Consider the following 8,449-nt stretch of genomic DNA (forward strand, 5'->3'; position numbering starts at 1 on the left):
TGTGGATTTTTGTGGCCTAATCGTTTTAAAGATGCTACTGCCTTCTGTAAATCTTGTCCCCCATGCCAAAGGTTTGGGAATATATCCAAGAGGGATGAGATGCCCCAACAGCTTATGCTATTCTGTGAAATTTGTGATGTTTGGGGCATTGACTTCATGGGTCCATTTCCAAACTCTAGTGGTTTCTTATATATATTGTTAGCTGTAGATTATGTTTCTAAATGTGTGGAAGAAATTCCTACCCGTACTGATGATGCTAACGTTGTTGTCTCCTTTGTTAGAAACCATATTATCTGTCCTTTGGATCTCCACGAGCAATCGTGAGTGATCAAGGCACTCACTTTTGTAATAGGAGATTAACAGGTTTACTGAAGAGACATGGCATTGTGCATAAGGTATCCATAGCCTACCATCCCCAGACCAATGGGCAAGCCGAGGTGTCCAACAGAGAGATAAAGCACATATCAGAGAAGATAGTCAAGCCTTATAGGAAAGACTGGAGCACTAGACTTGTAGACACGCTCTGGGCTTATTGGACAGCGTACAAGACACCCATAGAAATGAGTCCCTTCTGCCTAGTATACAGAAAGGCTTGTCACCTCCCATTGGAGGTGGAACACAAGGCTTTCTGGTCTGTAAGGGAATGCAATATGGGATTTGAGAAGGCTGATGCTGAAAGGAAGCTGCAACTAGCAGAACTGGAGACCCTTCGACTTGAAGCATATGACAACTCCAGACAATACAAATAGAAGGTGAAGGCTGTGCATGACAAGCATATCAAGAGAAGAGAGTTCAGACCTGGGGAGCTAGTTCTCCTTTACAACTCAAGGCTGAGGCTCATGCCAGGCAAGCTGCGTTTAAGATGGGAAGGCCCCTATAGATTAGAGAAGGCAGAGCCATATGGAGTCTTTCACCTGAGCCATCCTTCAAGTTCCAAATTCATCAAGGTCAATGGACATCGCTTAAAGCTGTATCATGGTGAGAAGATGAAGAAAAATAAAGAGCTAGAGGTTTTCCTCTTAGAAGATCCACCAACAGAAGCAGACTGAGCTTGTGGACCGTCCAACTTAAGGACGTAAAAGCAAAGTGCTAGGTGGGAGACAACCCACCATGGTATGATCGTTCTTTTTCATTCTTAGTTTTATTTTATTTTGTCTTTCATAAGAGTTCATTCATAATTTCTGCATAATCATTCTGCATTCTATAAAAAAATAAAGCATTCGACACGCGAGCGTCCACGACACGTACGCGTCATATATGAATGCGTGGATAATAAGAATTGACCCGAGAGTTGGGCAAGTGTGGCACTGGAAGTGTGCTTTGCGCACAAGCAAGCCCACGTGTATGCGTACATCACGCGTGCGCGTCGCTTGCATTTTCGTCCGACCACGCGTAAGCGTCTTTGACGCGTACGCGTGACCCTGGAAATCGGCGTAAATGGGTGTTTGGCCAGAGAGTTGTGCTGGCTTGGGGCTAGAACTGTGCTAGTAGCACAATCTTCATCACGCGTACGCGTCCCTGATGCGTGCGCGTCATTTTCCCTTATTGGCCATCCACGCGTGCGCGTACCTGACGCGCACGCGTCACATGTAGTTATGGCCCCAACCCATAATGCACCCGAGAGTTGTGCATACGCGTCCCTGACGCGTCTGCGTCACTTCAAACTTTCGCGATCCACGCGTACGCGTGCCGTACGCGTATGCGTCGCCTGCAACGCACAATTAAACCCATACGCCGCCTGATTTCCATTCTCCCCTCCCCCAATCCTAATTCTTTTTCAATTCTAATTCTTTCTTCATTCCTCCTTCCTTATTCTTTCTTACTATCCACTACTTTCTTCTTCCCTTTTTCATCTTCTACATCAGGTTTCTTTTTCTTCTCTCCCTCTATTTTTTTCGTTCTTCTTTCAGTTATTGTTGTTAATTACTCTTCTTTCTTCTCAATTTTTCTTTTATGCTTAGTTATTTATCGTTTTTTTTTTCATTCTTTTCTTTTGCATGCTTTTTTTTTCATGTTGGTATTCGAGTTTTATTTGGGTAGTACCTTATTATACTTGAGCTTGTGGATATTATGAGGAGTGATTTGACAATTGACATTTAAGTTTGGCTCTCATATACATTTGGATACATTATTTTCATTCCTATTTTAACTTGCACACCAAGTGTTTGTGAAAAGGCTTTTATGGCATTCTGAATCCTATTTTATTCTACTCTTACATTTTAATGCCTCTTTTTCACAACACTTATCCTCTACATGTATTTGGGATTATCATTCACAATTGTCATCATAACAAGTGCTCTTTAATTTGGCACATTTAATACTTGATGCTTGAGTTATGCTTCTCATGCCTGTTTCTGCATGCCATAAACACTCATGCATCTAATTATTATGAATTGCCTTCTCGATCTTAATTGATGTCTTACCTACATGTTGTAGCTACCATGTATTTAAGCTATAATCTTTTCTTTGGCATTCATTATCACTTGGAACTTCCACCTTCTGGTTTTAGTTATCTATATTTTACATTCTTCCTCTCTCCTTCTTCCTTAGGCATGGGTACCAAGAGAGGAAAAGAGAAAGTCACTGACAAGACACCAGCAAGGAGAGGAACCAAGAGATCCCCGGCTAAAGTGCTTCCATCTACAAGCGTAAAGCTGCCAACACAGTGGGTGAAGAGGATCATTAAAGTTGATGAATCAGAGAAAGTCTTTGCCGCCTGGGACTCCACACGGTTCACTAACCGTTACTGCGAACAGATGTTCCCTATCTTAGCCGAAAGGAACTACAACAATGAGCCTCTACTCATTGTTCCAACACACTTTGTTGATTTTGTGGAGCCCCGCATAGAGAGGAGACAGTGGGGATTTTTGAGGAGACAGCCGCGGGAGGCCAACCTATCATGGGTAGTTGAGTTCTACTCTAACTTCTACTCACCTACCCTGCAGACTGTCTATGTTCGTCAGCACCAAGTCCCTGTCTCCGAGAGTGCCATACAGAGAGCATTGGATCTTCCACCTAGTCCAGATGGATTGGATGCATATCAAGAAGCCTCTCTTAAGTGCCAGATGTATCAGTTCGATTGGGATAGCGTCCTTGGAGTTATAGCCCGACCTGGCAGCACCTGGATCTATGGGCCGCATCGATCAAAATCCAAAAGCATCTCATCCCAGTCACTTACCTTAGAGGCTCGCGTGTGGGCACAACTTATGTCCCACTATATCTTTCCGATCACTCACGAGTCGACCTTCACAGCAGACATGGTTGTTCTCATCTGGTGCATCCTGACAGAGCAACCTCTCAACCTGCCCCGACACATGCGGCAAGCCATGGACACGTACAGATAGCGGGTAACCTGCCTTTCCCCGCCTTGGTTTCAGATTTAGTCTCTGCAGCAGGTGTGTCCTATCGGGCCGGAGACACAAAGGTCATGATCCCTAAGGCCGACCAGTATGTCCCACATGGGAAGTACATCAGGCCATCAGTTCCTTCTGCGGGCCAGCCTGCAGGCCCATCTTTGGATACTCTTCCTTCTTCTACCCCACCTTCATCCACACCAGAAGCATCATCCACCCATCAGATGTTCCTTCTGATCCTTGAGAGGTTCGACCTGCAAGACCGGCGAATGGAGCAAATGGAACGCCGTAACAAGCGCCGATACAACTACCTAAAGGAACTCATTATTGGTACTCGCTCACCTCCAGAACAGAAGGACACCCCGGACTCTCCTTCATCCAGTAGCACATGAAGCCAGGGCGAACCAGACAGCGGAAGCGATGCTTCTAGCCCTACCTTACTCCTTATTGATGGCACGGAGGATCGTGCCAAGCCTTAGTGTGGGGAGGTTAGTCATTGACTTCCAGAGGTAATTTCTCTCTCTTAACACCAACATTTTAGTTTTTCTTTTATTAGATAGGATAGCTTGCATGTATGATTTGCTTGGTTAAAGTAATGAGTTTCCTTTCAAGATCCTATTTTATAGTATTTCACTAATTTAAATTAAAAATTTGTGTTAAATTTGTTTGAGGACTGTAATTTGGAACATGAATTATAGCTAAGAACACACCACCTGTGAGATTTGAGCTTAATTATATGGTTATATTATTTAACCATGATTTTTATTCTTGTGTGTTTTCTTATCTATGATTGCAATCTTTACTTTGTTCTATTCTATATGTCCATTATTTAGTGTATTTGCATGCATACATATGATTGAGGCCATCAATTGTTATTAGCTCATCAAATAGCCTACCACTTCAATTACCTTTGATTTCCACTTTGAGCCTTTTAATCTCCATTTGTTCTATATTTTACCACATCACTAACCTTAACCAGAAAAACAATTAATTATCCCATTGAATCTTTGGTTAGCTTAGGATAGAGAATGTGTGTTAACTAAGTGTGGGAAAATTGTGGGAACTTGGGTTGATGAGAAAGTGTTGAGTTTTATTGACGAGATATTGGGAATTTGGGTGCATACTCATGAGAGATCAGAAAAACCATATGCATTGATATGTTATGTTTGCTTTCATGTTCATAAAAAAATAAAAAAATAAAGAAATAAAAAAATTAGCATAAATAAATAAATAAATAGGGGACAAAATTACCCCAATGTTAAGTTCAATAAAAGATCAATGCATATGTGGTGAAATTAAAGGAAAATTTGATACATGAGTATGTGAAGTAAACAAAAGTGAAATTATGGGTAGCTAGGCATGATTTTAGAATTATATAGAGAGTGTGTGTGTGTGTTAGGTGAAAGCTTAGGTTAGTCAAAGATTCATATTATAGCTCACTTGGCCATACATATATCCTCACCCTTACCTTAGCCCCATTACAACCTTGAAAAGACCTCATGATGTTTGTATTGGTACACTAAATATTTGTTGATTGGTTAGATGAAGAACAAAGTTTAGAAAGCCTGACTAGAGAAGAGTAGAGTGAATAACCCTAGACACTTGAGAGATTAGAGTGCATATACACTACCAGTGAGGGTTCAATGCTTGATTCTATGTTCCCTGCTTTCATGAGCCATCTTCTTACAAGTTTACTTGTCTTTTATTGTGTGATTTGAATTAGTGGAATCTAATTTATTTTTGTCTTGAAGAACTTGTTTACTTTCAACCAAGTAGATAGAAACATCTTAGCATATAGTTGCATTCACATACATAGGTTGCATTTCATGAGTCTTACTTGCCCCATTTATTCTTGTGATCTCCTTGAGCTTAGCATGAGGACATGCTAATGTTTAAGTGTGGGGAGATTGATACACCACTATTTTATGGTTTATCTTGTGCTAATTTGAGTGGTTTTTATCAAGTCCTTGCACACTTATTCATACAATTTGCATGATTTCACAATGCCTTCCCAATTTTGTGCTATGGTTGAAAACTTGCTTTCTAAGCTTTAAATTGTGTATTTTAATTCCCCATTTATACCATTCGATGTCGTGATCTGTGCGTTAAGTGTTTTCAGGCTATATAGGGCAGGAATGGCTTAGAGGTTGGAGAGAAAGCTTGCAAAAAATGGAAGGAACACAAGAAACTAAGGAGACAACCAGCGAGGAGCGACGCGCACGCATGGCTCATGCGTGCGCGTGATTTGGAGATTTTCATGGCGACGCGTGCGCGCACCTGACGCATACGCGTGAGAATCGAGATTGCATGGCGACGTGTGCGCGTACCTGATGCGTACGCGTGACTGATGCGTACACGTGACATACGCCACGTGCAGAAAACGCAAAAGACACTAGGGGCGATTTTGGGCTGAGTTTGGACCCAATTTTCGGCCTAGAAACACAGACTAGAGCCAGGGAACAAGCAGAGACTCCACACACATTCTCATTCGCATAGTTTTTAGTTTTAGTTTTGAATCTTAGAGAGAAATTACTACTTCCTCTAGATTTTCTTCATATTCATAATTTTAGAGTTTATGCTTTGGATTTGGATATTGAGAAGAGTCACTACCTCCGTTGAAGTTGCCATTATTCTAGTTTGTTTCCTTATTCTCGTGCTCCTTTAATCGCCCATTAACCCTGTTCAGATACGTATGTTTATGATTTTGGGATTTATTAATGCAAAGAACTATTTTTACCTTTAATTGATTTTTAGTTATTATTTTATTTAGTTTATCATGTCTTCTTTTCTTTCTCTTTTATCGTTTGTGAAAATTGTATTCATGTCAATGGAGTAGACTCCCAACTTGACTTGGGAGTTGATTAAAAGGAGACCCTTGAGTTGGAAAACTGAAGTGTTGATTTTAATTGGAAATTGTTGGCCAATTCTCTAGTCACTAATGCTAGTCCTTCCATAAGGAGAGGATTAGAACTTGTGAATAAGAGTTAGCTCAATTACTTGACTTTCCTTTATTCGGTAAGGGTTAACTAAGTAAAAACAACAACTTCTTACTATCATACTTGAGAAAATCCAACAAGGATAGAACTTCCGATTAATCTTCTCCCAGTCAAGGCTTTTTAATTAATTATATAAATTCTCTTGTTAATTTATATTTCCTTAATTTATAATTATTTATTTTCCTGTTCTCCAACTCTTAAAATTTCTCGGAAAATTCCTGACTAATAAAATAGCACTCTTTTGTCAACTCGTTGGGAGACGACCTGGGAATTCTACTCCCAATATTTTGTTCTTAAAATTGTGACACTCTTTCTAAATTGATAAGCGGAATTTTCGTCGGTTAAGAACTGTACTTGCAACGCTATTTTCACTATAAATTCTTAATCAGCAATTTTCCGCCCGTTCAATGGTCCTTCTCTAAGGCCATCGACTAAGCCCATAATCATAGCTTCAGTTCGTAGATTCTGAATCTCCAAGCAAGCTTTGTTGAATATTTTCGTGTAATCTCTAAGCATTTCTCTGACCTCTTGCTTTACTCTGAGTAAGCTTAGTGTGTGTTTTGTTTTATCCTTTTGAATAGAAAACCTGGTCATAAATTTTCTGGCTAGGTTGTTGAAGCTGGTGGCTGACCTCGGAGGTAGGCCGTCAAACCACTTCATCACAGCTTTGGTTAGGGTGGTAGGGAAGGCTTTGTAATGTATGGCGTCAGAGGCATCCACTAGGTACATTCGACTTTTGAAATTGCTTAGGTGGTGTCTTGGGTCGGACATCCCGTCATAGAAATCCATGTCGGACAATTTAAAATTTCTAGAAACTTTGGCCCTCATGATCTCTTCTATAAACGGGTCGTCTCCTCCTAAGGGGCTCTCCTCCCGATTTGTCATGTTGGTTCGACTTCGGAAGTTGGCTTCCAGCTTCTAGAGCTTTTCTTCTAGCTCTTTACGTCGTCTTACTTCTCTTCTCAATTCCCGTTTTGCCTCCCGCTGTCGTTCAGCTTTGTGTTCGAGCTGCATCAGCCGATCTTGGTGTCCTTGGACCATGTCCAGTATCTCTGTCGCCTGGGGGTGATCCTCATCCTTAGGGTGGTGTACTTCAGAATGGATCCTTCTTGGAGGGGGTTTTCTTAGGGCCCTTCTCCGCGGGGTCCCTCAGTGCATTGTGGTGGATGAGGGAGCATGATGGCATGGCCTTTCGGTTGAACTTCTCGCTCAGATTCAAATGCGGTGCGGCCGTCCTCCTGTTGGTTGTCCGCCGTGGTTGTGGGATGAATTTCAAGTCCCCAGCAATGGCGCCAATGTTTCAAGGATTACCTGAAATGTCGATTTGGGCCTGAACGGGAGGTCCAAGTCCCTTTCAGTGGCAGCGTCCGACTTGTGATGCCGAGGTGCCGCTTGTCTGAATTCCTCGTGAGGAGGTGGGGGTGGTACTTGCAAGAAACTCTAATGCTTAAGTTAGCAAGGACTTTAGGCAAGCTTTTAGTAGATTAGAACGTGAGTTATACCTGGGGGTGCTGGTGTATTTATAATAGAGTTGCTAACCACCTTTGTTGAGATGATCTTATCTTTTCTGAGAGATAAGCATTTCCTTTATCTTGGAAATTTGTTGAGATTCTCCTTCTAGATGAGGTAGAGATTTTAGGGAGTAGTTTGTCTGCTTTAAGCAAGTAGGATTTTTGCCTCATGGAGTCATTGTTCAACCTCTTTAAAGAGGTCGGACTTGTCATGAGGTCCGCCTTTATTGATAGACCTTTTAGTGTTTTTGGGTCTGACTCTTATCTATTGGGTCAGGATATGAACAAAATAATTCTTTGAAATATAATTTTTAATCATAAAAAAATAACACAGCAAACGTTTCCTGAAATTATCAACCTTTGCTATATCCAGCAAAAGTTGACCTTATTAATGAGGTTTGTCATAAAATGTTGATTAAGAATTATGACCGAAGGTGTTGAAGAGCGCAGAAAAGGAAGCGACAATTGTTGAGAATTTGATGGAACACGTGATAGAACTCGATTTGTTGAGTAGTAGTTGCATATATTTTATTGAATTTTGAATTTTTTTTTAATTTTTATATAATTTTAATTGATTTTGTATTTTTTT

Source organism: Arachis ipaensis, chromosome B08 (genome assembly GCF_000816755.2).
Source record: "Arachis ipaensis cultivar K30076 chromosome B08, Araip1.1, whole genome shotgun sequence".
Classification (NCBI taxonomy): Eukaryota; Viridiplantae; Streptophyta; class Magnoliopsida; order Fabales; family Fabaceae; genus Arachis; species Arachis ipaensis.